Source organism: Gossypium raimondii, chromosome 8, assembly GCF_025698545.1.
Source record: "Gossypium raimondii isolate GPD5lz chromosome 8, ASM2569854v1, whole genome shotgun sequence".
Classification (NCBI taxonomy): Eukaryota; Viridiplantae; Streptophyta; class Magnoliopsida; order Malvales; family Malvaceae; genus Gossypium; species Gossypium raimondii.
Window position 1 is genome coordinate 52,191,796 of NC_068572.1, and position 15,202 is coordinate 52,206,997.

The following is a 15,202-nucleotide window of genomic DNA, read 5'->3' on the forward strand; positions in this document are numbered from 1 at the left end:
ACTGAAACCTATTTTCAATGTCTACAAATTTCATTATATATTAGTTTATTTGGAGTTGGATCAAGTGCTATTTAATTTCGAAGAGGGTTTTCGAATTCAACATCTAATCTATTTGGATTCGATCCTCTTTATTGGAAGAAGAAAAAGGGAAGCAATGTCATTAAGCTTTGAGAATAATAAAAAATGAAGGGACCCATATGTATTGATTACATTCCCACTTAACTCAAGAAATTGATTTGTCTCGACAAAAGCTAAAAAGCCTATATGAAATCATGATCTATTTAAAAACGACATTTTTTTATCAACTAATTATGTTGGTTGCTGCTGTCATTGCTAAACTAGAAGTCAAAAATAAGAGTGTTTTGAGGTGCACGTGAGACAATTTCATGACAGTTTTGCATCCAATATCTACAACTTTAGCTGGTGAAAACTAAAAAGAAACCGACTTATGTCTCTACTACATTTCACTTGGCTTTCTTGGATGCAGCCATCATTTTCCCTCATCATCTTTTTAACTTACTCCCTCAGCTTTGTAAACCTTTCTCCATTACCCTAAAATGTTATTTCAATTTACTATCGGGTTCCTTCAAGATGAACATGAGTTTGGAGCATTACAGTTTGTACTTCAATATGCCCCTCCGATGTTAAATCGGTTCAAGGGCTTTGTAATAAAGAAAAGTAAAAGAAATAAGGATGCATAAAATGAAGATGAGATAAAGAATGAGGTCCTCTTGGATAGGAGTGAGCAAAACTCGATTTGATTTGAAAAAAAAATCAAAAAAGTTTTCGAATTAATCGAATCGAGTTATTCGAATTATTCGAGTCAACTCGAATAACTTGATTTGAGTTTCAAGTTCGAGTTGAGTTGAATTTCACAATTCGAATAATTTAAATAACAAATTGGTGTAAATACTCTTTTGGTCCCTGTCAACTTAGAAAATAAGCAAATTGGTCTCTCACAACAAAAATTACAAAATTTAAAAATTCAAAAAATATATAAATTTTCAAAATTTATATTTTACAAAATTATAAAAATTCTAAAAAATGAATTAAAAAGTTGAAATTTTAAAATTTTCTAAAATAATAATTTTGGGACTTAATTAATAATTCAAATTTATCACACTCAAGTATCTTTTTTATTTATTTTGTTTTGATTTTTTTTCAAATGTATATGGTCTCAAATTTATGTGGTCTAACATGAAACTAGTTATCCTGTAACAATATTTTTATTTAACAAATTTAATTTTTTTAATTTAACTCGAACAATTTCACTATACTCGAATTTCATTTCACTCGACTCGATTCAAAAAAATTTCAAATTGAGTTAGGATGATAAAATAGGAGTCGTGAACTCGATTAACTCAAAATTTTTTACTCGATTCGATCGAACGCTCACCCCTACTCGCGAAGGGATAACAGATGTACCCATTATTTATTGTTGGTTCATAAGAGAAGCTAGACATTGTACCAAATCGGATTGGGTTTGTACTAGGCAAGGACAAAGATAAGGGTTCAGGAAGTGGTCTTTGCCTTCTAAAAAACAATAGATTTATCATTTAACCCCTTAAATTTTTATGAAATTGCATGTTATTATAATAGTAAAATTACATTTTCACTCACCTTCTATAACAATTTTTTTAACTTCATCCTTAAATACTTAAAGAACTTATTTTTATATTATTCTAGTATAACAAACTCCATTCAAATTTTTTTTTTTCGGGGTTCCTATATAAGCAAACTTTTAAGCCTTTTTAATTAACATAAGAGCACTTATCAGAGCCATAATAGGGGGGAAGGCTGATCAAATGTCAACCATATTGGTAGACAAATCGTGCATGCAATTTAAATGCTCTGATCCCTCACTTATTATAACTAATATCATATATAGTATTGTGTAAAGAGAGCCATACGAAGCTGAATAATTAATTAAGAACAGCAATGTAGGAACGCACGTGATCAGTGATAACATGGGATGAATGAATGGGTTGTCAAAAGAATTTAATTACAATTAGCAACGTCGACTCACTACGTACACACTACACATGCAATGGAAATCCTATAAAACCGCGAAAGATACTCTGCCAACACTCGAAGCACCCTTATATATAATAGGGTTGACCAAATATGTATGTGTGTGTGTCAGAGATGAGGCTGGGAAGGGGAAATTGTCAACCGAGGGTGATGGATTGAATCATTGAGAGTAGCGGAGTTTCAATGGCGCTGCTTAGATTCAAGGGTAACATTCGAAGTCCCCATTGGGAGTGAATAAAGGGAAAGAAAGAGAGATTGATTTAACGAAAGGTGTAGTTGCCTTATTTTGATGATTATGTCTTAAAATAAGGTTTTTAAGTTATGATTAATAAAGGAGGCTTACTTGAATTTTTTTTTGTGGTAAATTACACCAATTGTCTTTGACATTAGATTAAAATTACGTTTCTGTCATCCAACTTTTAAAAGTTACATAATTGTCATTAAAATTATTGAAATGTTACATTTTGGTCACTCATCCGTTAGCTTCCGTTAAGAGGATGACGTGACACGTTAGTTTAAAAGGTTAATAACTAGTTTGGCCCTTGAACTATAACTAAAATATCATTTTGATACTTTTAAATTTTTTCTTAATAATAATTCTAAACAATTTAAAGGGTAAACTATTCAGATACACTACACCAAAAGAGGCCTTTAGCGGCGCATTTAGCGGCGTTTAAAATCCAAACGCCACAAAAAACCGAGCAATAGCGGCGAGTGTTAAAAAACGCCACAAATTACAAGCAACAGCGGCGATTACCCAAAAGCGTCGCAAATGAGTTAGGTAAACGGTACCGTTTTCATGGTCAGATTCAAAGACATTAGTGGCGCTTCAATGAAAATGCCGCAAAAGACAAACATTAGCGGCGCTTTATCCAGAAGCGCCGCAAAAGTGATTAACAGACGATGCCGTATTGATTTACGTTTGATTACATTAGTGGCGTTTATAAGTAAACGCCGCAAAAGATCCTGTATTCGCGGCGCGTTCACAAAAGCACCACAAAGTTTTCCAGCGAACGACGCCGTTTTCTATTAAATTTTATAGAGAAATAGTGGCGTTTTAAATGAAGCGCCGCTGAAGCCATTCATTAGCGGCGCTTTACTGGAACGCCACAAAAGATTTTACCGAACGACGTCGTTTTCGTAATGAGTTTTATACACTATGGTGGCGCTTATATGAAATCGCCGCTGAAGTAAACCATTAGCGGCGCTTCTAATTAAGCACCGCAATAAGTTTTATGCATACGCCGTCGTTTTCTGTTGTGCTTAGGAACATTAGTGGCGGTTTGTTAAAAACGCCGCAAATATCAAGCATTAGCTTAGCTGCAATGTTGAATAATTTTAATTAAAACGACGTCGTTTTGTTGTATAGGTTTAGGTACATTAGCGGCGCAACCTTTAAAAACACCGCATAAGTTAAGCATTAGCGGCGCTTTTTTGTAAGCGCCGCAAAAAGATTTAAGCAAACGGCGTCGTTTTGTGGTGGAGGTTTAGAGACATTAGTGGCGGGTTTTGGGGAAGCGCCGCAAATTGTTAAGCAAAACTATATTTTTTTTGTTGAGCTTTCAATGCATTGGCTGTTTAGGGATTATGGATTTAGGCCTTACGGTTTATTGTTTATTGTTTAAGGGTTGAGGTTTAAGATTTAAGGTTTATAGTTTATATATGTTTTATGATTTAGGGTTTAGAATTTAAGCAGGTTTATATGTTCTATGATTCAGGGTTTAAGGTTTAAGATGAGTTAGGGGTTTAGGGATTATGGTGCAATGGTTAGGGTCTAAGGTTTAAGTGTTTAGGGTTAAAGGTTAGGGGTTAGGGGTTAGGGGTTAGGGGTTAGGGGTTTATAGTTAGTGTTTTATGATTGAAGGTTTAGGGGATATGGTTAAGGGTTATGTATTATGGTTTGTGGTTTATCATTTGAGGTCGGGGCTTAGGGTGTAGGTGTTAAGGGGTTAAGGGTCATGGTTTATGATTTATAGGTTTAAGATTTAGGGTTGAAGGGATAAGGGGGTCTAGGTCAATTTAGGATTAAGGGTTAAGGGTTTAGTGTTTAGGGTTAAAGGTTTAAGGTTATACCCTAAACCAGTTTATGGTTTAAGGTCTAAGGAATAGAGTTTATGGTTTAGGGTTTAGGGGATAAGGGTTATGGTTTAGGGGATAAGGGTTGTGGTTTAGGGTCTAGGTTATTTAGTATTTTTGAAGATTACAACTTGACTTCACCGAATTTAATTTTTAATTTGATGTTTTAGAAAAATACAAACACTATCTACGGATTAAGTTCCTACCTTAAATTTTAATAAAAAAACCATCACTAAAATTCAAATTTCCCATTTAATAGAATTAAAAATAATATTGTCATGTTGTTGTATGATATTTTAATTTTTTTAAATTATTAAATATTTGGAAATTATTTACTCTAGTGGTGTTTCGGCCAGAAACGCCGCAAAAATGTGTTTAAAATTACGTAAAACGGCGCCGTTTGGCTAAAGGAATTTGAATTTTAGTGGCGTTTTTATTAAAAACGCCACTGAAGGTATGCTATAGTGGCGTTTTATATTGAAACGCCGCAAATACATAAATGTTTCTCTGTACGAAAACGGCGTCGTTTTCTTAAATTATTTGAACTCCTTACTGGCGTTTTTATTTAAAACGCCGCAAAATGTGTATTACAAAATACATAAATCTTTAGCGGCGTTTGGTATAGAAACGCCACAAATGTGTATTACAAAATGTTCAGAACGTCACCGTTTCGTTACATGAATTTGAATTTTAGTGGCGTTTGTATGAAAAACGCCACAGAAGGTATACAGTAGTGGCGTTTTTATAGAAACGCCGCAAATCCATATATGTTTTTGTGAACGAAAACGGCGTCATTTTCTTGAATGATTTGAACTCTTTAGTGGCGTTTGTATTTAAAACGCCGCAACTGTAAGCTTTAGCGGCGTTTAGTATGAAAACGCCACAAATGTGTATTACAAAATGTTCAGAACGTCGCCGTTTCGGTTGAGGAACAGTTCTGTTATTCAGAACGTCGTCGTTCTGCTTGGCGTCACATATTTTGACCCCTTTCGAACCCTAAAACTCGTACCCAGCCCCTAAACTCAGCTTCCTTCCCCTTCTCCTTCCAAATCCCTAATTTTCTTAGCCGATATCTCCTCCACTCCTCTAATTCGAGACATTGACGAAGTTATTTAGTCTATTCGGTTCTTCATTTTGTCGATATAGTACATTCAAATCTTCACAACATTTAGAGGAAGACGAACAGTGGAATAGTTTTTGGGGTAAGCACGAACCGGTTTGATTTCCCTCTTTTTTTTATGTTTAGGGTGCAATATCGTTAACAATCCATTTCGTCCATGGATTTAGGGTTGCCGAACACATAAAACAGTGGAATTTTTTAGTACGGTGGAATCACATCCGGCCCGATTTCCAGAACTCTTCGTCTTCGTTTAGGTATGAAATTCGGATCTCTTAAATCTAGCTTTACGGAATTATTTTGTTTAGGGTTTTAAGCGATCGCATCTTACATTTTGACAGAGAATGGTATGCTTTCGAATGCCTAAGTAATTTTGTATGTATATATTTTTTAATTTGTTTGTGGTTGCAGTTAATTGATTAATTAAAAGGATTTTGCAGATATTGTAAACCTTGTTTTTGTTTAAAGTCTTTCTACTTAGGTTTAATCAAGATAAAATTTAGGTTTAATCAAGATAAAATTTAAGAAAATTTTATATATAAAATACGCTATTATAATATTTTGATTTAGATAATTTGACAGTTGATTTTTCACTTAAGTTCATGTAAATTTGTTTTAGTTATGAAGTTGAACAAGTTTAGTTTTTCCTTAGTTAATTTTTCTTTCCTTTGGTTGCAGACATTTTAGTTTTGGCAATCTAGTCTGCAAATTTGGTACCTCTCCTTTGGTTTGAAGCAATACATAGAAAGGGTAGATAACCAGAAGGTAAGTTGATCCTTTATTTTATTTGTTTTTTCGTTTTATAAATTGACATGTGATTTTGGATTGTTTTTATAATTGGTATATTTGTATTTGGGACTGTTATAATTTGGTATTTGGTTAATGTGGCTGCAAGTTCTTTTTTGCTGGAAGTTCTGCTTAATGTTGCTGATTAATGTTAGGGATTAAAATCAATTCAGTTCTTTTTTTGCTGCACGTTGTGGTTAATGTTGCTGCTTATTGTATTTATTTCTGGTTATTGTTCTGGTCTTGAAGATGTTTTTTGCTCCATCTTTGTACTAAGTGTTTGAATTAATTTCTGTCATGGAATATAATTTCAACTATTATACAGTATTCCCATGGTTTGTAATGATCCAAATTGAAATCAAATATAATTGCAATTGTGAACTGAATTGATTTAAAGTTTTTAGTTCATGTAATTTTGTTTCAGGTTCAGATTTGATTTGGGTTCAAATGATTAAATAATGCATAAGTTTAGAAAACATTACTTAGGTTTTGTAATTTAAATGGTTTTGGATTTAGGATATAAAGGATTTTAATTGGCTTTTGCAGCTAATTAGATTGTACCTTCTCATTTGTTTTTGCTGCTAAGATGGTACATTTGATTGTTTTTTGCTGCTAAATCAACCATCTACGGATACCGAATTTAGACTTTGCTTAAATCTGAAATTGTACTACTTGTTCAGGTTCGGTTTTCTTTGCTAAAAATATTTTCCTTTACTTGAATTTGAACCATGTAAGCAACCTTTCGTGCAAAAAACGCAATCATTTTGGGACACAAATATTACTCATATATTATAAGACAAAATATTTTTAATATATAACATATATTAATATGGACATATAACCTATATTCCAATTTTATTAATAATAAATTTTATAAATTATCGATTAAATGTAAATTGGATATATAACCTATATTTCAAATTTATTAGTAAACAAATTTTAAATTATATAACTTACATAAATTATATAACTTACATAACTTATAAATATTTATATACATTTTAATATATACTTTTAAAATCTATATTTTTTCAAAATTTATCAATCATAGCATAACTTACATAACTCAAATTTATCAATCATATCATAACTTATATATAAACTTACATAATACATATCTTAAATAACATACAATACATAAACTTACATAACTCAAATTTATCAATCATATCATAACTTATATAATACATATCTTAAATACCATACAATACATAAACTTACATATAAACTTGCATAACAATTTTAAATTATATAACTTATATAAATTATATAACTTACATAACTTGCATACCTTACATAAATTAAATAACTTACATAACTTACATAACTTAAATAACTTACATAATACATAACCTACCTAACTTAAATTATTTACATAATACATAACTTAGTACATAATTTACATAATACATAACTTATACATAACTTACATAATTTTTCTAAATTGCTTACATAAATTATATAACTTACATAACTTATATAAATTAAATAACTTACATAACTTACATAACTTACATAACTTAAATAACTTACATAACTTACATAAATTACATAACTTACATAACTTACATAACTTACATAATACATAACCTTCCTAACTTACATTATTGTCTAATACATAACTTAGTACATAACTTACATAACTGGCGTTTTGACTAAACCGTGCAAATTATTGTCAACGTCAGACTTCAAGAATTAAGAAATGGACCGGTCTTGGATGAATTTGTCAAGGGTTAGCAACGGTTATCGAAATAGGGTGCAGAGTTTTCTAAATTTTACATTTCAATATGCAAGCCAAGAGAACATGATTCTTTGCCCATGTAAGAAGTGTGACAACATAAACTGTCATTATCGTGAGGTTGTATACGAGCATCTAATTGTTGATGGGTTTGTTAAGGGTTATAAGCAATGGCTTTTTCATGGAGAATGCCCGCCTAGTACTTCCTCTTCAACGATGGATGTATCTTATCCTGGTACTGCTTATCATCAGTCTGATAGAGGGGATGACATGGAAGGTATGTTGCGGGATGCATTTAATATGCACAATCATGGTGTGCAATAGTTCCCAGGGGATTTTATGGCATCTGATGATTGTAATATTGGTGGAACTGCTTTTAGCGAACCAGGAAGTAGTGTACCTCATGAAGAGCCAAATGGAGAAGCGGCGAAGTTCTACGCTCTACTTAATGACATGAACGAAGAACTGTATGAGGGATCAAAATTTTCAAAAATGTCCTTCTGTGTTCGTCTTTTTCAGTTAAAATGTTTGGGAGGGTAGACCGGAAACTCGTTGACAATGTTATTAGAGTTTTTGAGAGAAATGTTTCCGTTTGCAAAAATCCCTCAGTCATGCAAAGATATGAAGAAAATGATAAAAGATTTAGGCATTGGGTACAACAAAATCCATAGTTTCCCAAATGACTGCATGTTATATTGGGGCGATCGGAAAAACCAACAGTGCTGTCATGTATGCGGCCAATCCCGTTGGCTAAATAGAAACACAGAAGATGGGAACGAAGATGAAAATGATGCACAGTCAAGGAAGAAGCCAATTAAGATTTTACGGTATTTTTCGTTGATACCAAGGCTTCAAAGGCTTTTCATGTCGTCGAAGACAGCGGAGTCAATGACGTGGCACCATGATGGACGAATCGATGATGGATTACTAAGGCATCCGGCAAATTCTTTAGCTTGGAAAGCATTTGACAATAAATTTCCAAACTTTGCAAGCGATCCTAGGAGTGTGAGGCTTGCGCTAACATCTGATGGATTTAATCCTTTCAAGATCATGAGCACCGCCACGATGACTTGCCGATGGTGCTTGTTCCTTACAATCGCCTCCGTGGATTTGCATGAAGAAATCTTCCATTATCTTATCTATGATTATACTTGGAGAGAAAGGGCCCGGGAATGATATCGACATTTATTTACAGCCACTTATTGAAGAGTTAAAACAATTATGGGCTGGTGTCGAGACATACGATGTACTGTGAAAGGAGAACTTTAATTTACGTGCAGCTTTGATGTGGACCATTAATGACTTTCCCACTTATGCCAATTTATCCGGTTGGAGTACTAAGGGTCGTTATGCGTGTCCTTGTTGTGCTGCACAAACATGCTCGCAATGGTTGTACAATGGGAAGAAGTTCTCTTACATGGGGCATCGTCGGTGGTTACCGGAAAATCATAGATTTAGATTTGAGTTACAGATTTGACGACCGAAAAGTTCGAGAAGCTCATTCCAGCACCGGTGGCTCAAATCTTGTTCATGTTGGAAGATATGAATTTCATTTATGGGAAGATGAACCAACTGCCAAACACGCAGAGGAACAGAAGATCAAATGATGAAGCCGATGAAAGCTCCAACGAAGAGAACGATCCTAATGAGGCGGACTTGTGGAAAAAAATAAGTATTTTTTTCAGTTGCCTTATTGGGAGCATCACCTTTTACGACACAATCTTGATGTTATGCACATTGAGAAAAATGTCTGCGAGAACATTGTGGGTACAATTTTGAACGTCGACGGAAAATCAAAAGACAATCTTCAGAGTCGACTTAATTTAGTCCAAATGGGAATTCGGCCTGATATTCATCCCAATCCACTTCCGAATGGGAAATATCGGTTGTCGCCTTCTATTTTCTCAATGTCCAAGATGGAGAAAGAACTGTTTTGCATGGTGTTGAAGGATATAAAGGTTCCGGATGCGTATGCATCAAATATATCTCGATTTGTTAGTGTTAAAGATCAAAGATTATATTCGCTAAAATCACATGACTATCACATCTTGATGCAAGATTTAATGCCAGTTGCTCTACGATGTTGTATGTCCAAGAAGGTGACGTCTTGTATCATTGAACTATCCAACATAATGAAAGCCATTTGTGGCAAAGTTTTGGATGTTCAAGAACTTCAGAAGGTACAGGATCGAGCCGCTTTGACTTTATGCAACATGGAGAAAATCTTCCCACCTTTATTCTTCACCATTATGGTTCACTTGATAATTCATCTCCCGTACGAAGCAATTCTTGGCGGACCCATTTTCTATCGATGGATATATCCCATAGAAAGGTGTTAAAGAAGTAAAAACAAATTTTTCCTTCATTCACCTCTATGCCTTTAGTTACAACTTTTGATAATGTTGTATATTGTGTTTAGGTTCCTATCCAAATTAAAGTCTTACTGCCGCAACAAGCGATATCCAGAAGGATCGATTGCTGAAGGCTACTTGGTAGAGGAATGTATGACCTTCTGCTCAAGATATTCGGAAGATGTCGAAACAAGGTTGAACAGACCAAATAGGAATGCTGGACTCACGGACTATAACTTAGCCGATACTTATTTGTTCCAAAGTTTTGGACAACCAATCGGCAAAGTTGAAATTACGGAATTAGATCATTTATCGTGGGTACAAGCACATCGATATGTTCTGTTTCACCACGAATCATTGGAACCTTTACGGAAGTAAGTTCTACAAATTTTATAAATATTTATCAAACTAAAAATTGTTTATCTTCTAACAAAGATCACATTTTTTTAACATAGTGAGTACAAACAAATATTGAGATCTCGTTCGCGCTCCCGAAGAACGCAACATCGAGATATCAATAAGTTGTTTACAGAATCTTTTTATAAATGGTTAAGTCAAACGGTATGTAGTTGGAGCTTTCGCTTACAAATTATAATGCTTTTTCATAACATTTTTAATTACTCAGTTTACTTTCCATTCAATAGGTTTGGAATGGGAAGAGCGTAAACGACGAAGTTAAATGGCTCTCCCAAGGTCCAAATCAAGTGGTTAAAAGATATAGTGCGTTCCTCATCAACGGATTCAGATTTCATACAAAATATCGCGAGAGGTTGAGGAGAACGCAAAATTGTGGAATAGTTGTTAATTCTACAATTACAAGTTATGCTAGTGCTAGGGACAATAATCCTGTCGAGAGAAATGTGGAATATTTCGGACAGCTTACTGACATAATTGAGTTGGATTACTACGGCAAATGGAAAGTTATCTTATTTTGAGGTGATTGGGCCGATGTTAATACAGCTCGTGGAATCAAGCAAGATCAATTTAGTTTTACAATGGTGAACTTTGACCGATTGATTCACACAAGACAATAACTGATAGATGAGCCGTATGTATTCTCAAGTCAAATCAAACAAGTTTTTTACTCAAAAGATCCAACTGATGAGGGTTGGTACGTTGTACTCCGTAACATCCCTAGAGACTTGTTTGACATGGGCAGTGGAAGTAGAGATAACATCGACGACAGATCAGGAACTTTGCCATTTCCAGAACAAAACTTAAACGATAATATCCCTAGTACTAGTGCACAATTTCAATGGGTTCGTCAGGATACGGATGAAGATATTTACGAATAATGATGTAGTAAGATTTTACGATTGTTTAATTATATGTAACTTACATTAGTATTAAATCTTGGTCTTATTATATATTTCAACTATTTTATATGTGTTGTTATTGTTGTAATTAGTTATTAAGTTTAATTACATTTTATGTGTATTGCAGATAAAATGCCTAGAAGAAAAATTATAAGGGAAAGAATTGTTCAAAATGATCCAAACTCGATAGAAACAAATAGTACTGAACAACAGACAGCAATTGGATCTTCGAATGTTCCGATTACACACGAGGATCCTACGGAAGTTCAAAGTAAATTACATTAATTACATGCGTGTTGACTTATAATTGATTTATTTTTCAAATTATTATATTATAATATACCATTTGTAGCTGAAAATGGTGGGACGCGTAGAGGTCGAGGACGTACGATACTTAGAGAGTTATACGAGTTAGATCCAGTCGAGCGTGTCAAGGTATGCGTAAATGCTTTTGGTCAGCCTGTTGGATCAGAAGCTTGACTTTTAGCAGGATACATGGGCATTTTAGCACGAAATACAAATATGTTGCCTATCAACTACGAGTCATGGCGTCAAATGCCCGATAGCAACAAAAACCAAGCCCTCGATAATATTAAGGTAACAAAATGTTAATGTCATCTGTAATGCTTGGGAAATAGTTTCATTTATATTTACTTTATTAACTTGTGTTTTTTGTAGTCAAGGTTTGCTTTAGAGGTCTCGGATGCTTATGTAAAGAAGGCATTGGGAAAAAGATGGAGAGACAATAAAAGTACTTTGAAGAAAATTATTATAAGACAAAAACAACTCTTGATGAGAAATTGCAAAATGTCCTACCGGGTATGTTGAGGTACCAATGGGAAGATGCGGTTAGATTTTGACATTCTCAGAAAGGCGAGGTACGACGCACTTCCAAACTATTGTAATTATTTTGGTTTATAGTATTTACTATTTACGTACTAAAAATTTTATAACGTAGGATCGTGAACGAGTTGGAAAAACCAGCCGGCAGCAACAAAAATTCACTCACACAGCCGGGTTGAGAAGTTTTGCATGTGTAGCTGAGGCGGAGGTATTTTTAATTTTTTAATATTCTCAAATATGTATAACTTTCTATTAAATAATTTTTTACTACTATATTGTAGGAACGGTCGTCCGGTCAAAAAGTTGGACGCCTACAACTTTTTGAAATTACACATAAGAAGAAAGATGGATCTGCTATGACTCCTGAAGCTGGTGAAATTATGGTACGTTTACTTAATACGATTTCACTTGTTTTAGTTATTTATAGTGTTTATTTTCTAATGGTTTAATTCATTGCTTGTAATGCGACTATTGTTATATTGCATTTGTTTTTTTTACTATATATTGCATTCCTAACTATGTGATTTATTTATTAGGAAAAACTAAAGGAAAAAAAGACGGAGTACGAAGCAATTGCTTCTAGTGATAGTTCTGTTCATCTTGAAGATATTGATAACCAGATTATTACTGAAGTTTTGGGTCCTGAAAAGTATGGTCGGGTTCGATTTCAAGGATCTTTTATCATTAACCCAATATTTTGGATCCATTCGCACCAATACATGGCTTGGGAGTTAATCTCAAGTCAAGTTCGAGGTTAAAAGACCGATGGCTCGGATGCAAGCGACCACATTTGAGGTTCAAAGGAAATATGAAGAACTTCAAAAACAACTTAAAGCGAGGCGGCGTGAGGGAAGCGAGATGTCGCAATGAGAGAAGCAATGAGAGAAGCGTGATAGAAGCGGAGGTTCAAAAGAAATATGAAGAACTACATTCGACTTCAAAAGATGCGGCATCGAGAGAAGCGAGCGAGCAAAAAGTACGACGAACTTCAACAAAGAGCTTCAGATTATGATGAAGATGTTTCAATCATAACTTCCAATCCATATAGTGTATATTGCATAAATACTTTTAACGCTTTTGTAAAGAAAAGTATGAATTCACTTTTATTTATATCAATTAATATTATTTTAGTCATTTAATTTGAAATATTATATAAATTTATTGTTTTTGGTTAGTTTAGATCTGGTTGCTTTTGATTTGGAAGGCTGAAAAAACAGAAAATTTTATTTTAAAAAAATCCCAAAATTAGTGGCGTTTTTTAAAAAAGCGCCGCTAAAGAACATGATCTTTAGCGGCGTTTTTTTGTGTAAGCGCCGCAAAAGTTAGCGACGTTGTCGTTAGCGGCATTTTTTGTGGCGCTTCTTCAAGCGCCGGAAATGGATTTAGTGGCGTTAAAAAGCGTCGCTAAAGGTCTAAAAAAACACCGCTAAAAACCTGTTCTGCTGTAGTGATAGTCACTTCAGTTTTAATGCGTTCCTATTTTGGTTGTTGAATATTTTTTGTTAATTTAGTCACTTTCGTTAGATTAATTGTCATTTCTAGTCATTCCATCATTAAAATGCCTTGATCACTAAACAGAATGATGATGTGGTAATCTTTTGATTGGTATAATAACAAATTTAGCCCTTAACACTTTACATAGTCTATCAAGTTGGTCCTAATATAAAAGAATTCAACAAATTTAACCTTCAATGTTTGCATATTTTGTCAATTTCGTCCAAATTCAAAATAATTATAATTTTAAAAACTTGCAAATATATATAATTTATTTTTAAAAAATATAAAATATAATATATTAATATATAAAAAAGTAAACAAGATGCTTCGGAAGTTTTCCAACACATGCCATAAAGAGAAACAATGGCGTGTAGCAGGAAACACAATAGCCACAGCTGCTTTTATGGCATTGTTTTGATCAGTGAGCATCATTAGCAGATCCCGTTCCCCCATTGCTATAAGCCAAGTTTGCGTCAGCCAAATAAAAGTATAAATTGTTTCATCTGCAATCAAAGCGCAACCAAATAATTTTATTTAATTTTTTTAATTTTTTATAATAAATTATATATATTAGTTGTAAAATTATAATTTTTTTGAACTTGAACTAAATTGACAAAATGTACAAAGATTAAGGATTAAATTTGTTAAAAAAATTTAGAACTAAGACCAACTTGACAGAATGTGTAAAGTGTTAAGGGCTAAATTTGTTATTATAGTAATCAAAAGACTACCACATCAGCATTCTGTTCAGTGACCAAGGCATTTTAACAATAGAGTGACTAAAAACGACAATTAATCTAACGGAAATGACTAAATTAACAAAACAATTTAGAGACCAGAATAGGAACGCATTAAAACTTGAGTGGCTATCTGAGTAGTTTACCCTTTAAATTTTTTAGAATTATTAAGAAAATTTTAAAAAGTATCAAATTAATATTTTAATTATAGTTCAGGGCTAAATTAGTTATTAACCCTTTAAATTAACATGCCACGTTATCCTCTGAACAGAAGTTAATTGATAATTGACCAAAATGTAACATTTCGATAACTTTAATGAAAATTATGAAATTTTTGAAAGTTGAGTAACAAAAATGTAATTTTAATTAATGTAATTTTGATTAGGGAAAATTGATATAGTTTACCCTTTTTTTTGGTTTGGTCCTAGAGCTATCGGTCAGTGGACTTTACACTAAAGTTCCTCGTTGAAATTCATATTTAATAAGATGGGTAATATTTTAATTTTAAAACTTAAATATCTGCTTTTCTTTTCAAAAGTGGCTTTTTTCTAAGACAAACCATGATATTTCATATAAAAACAAATGGAATTTAAGACATAATGTTTTCAAGGTCTGGCATTTTTCATTATCTTTTATCTACTATTATTCGATATAAATTTAATTATTATTTAGCACTCAAGATTAATAAAAAAATTGTACATATAGGAATT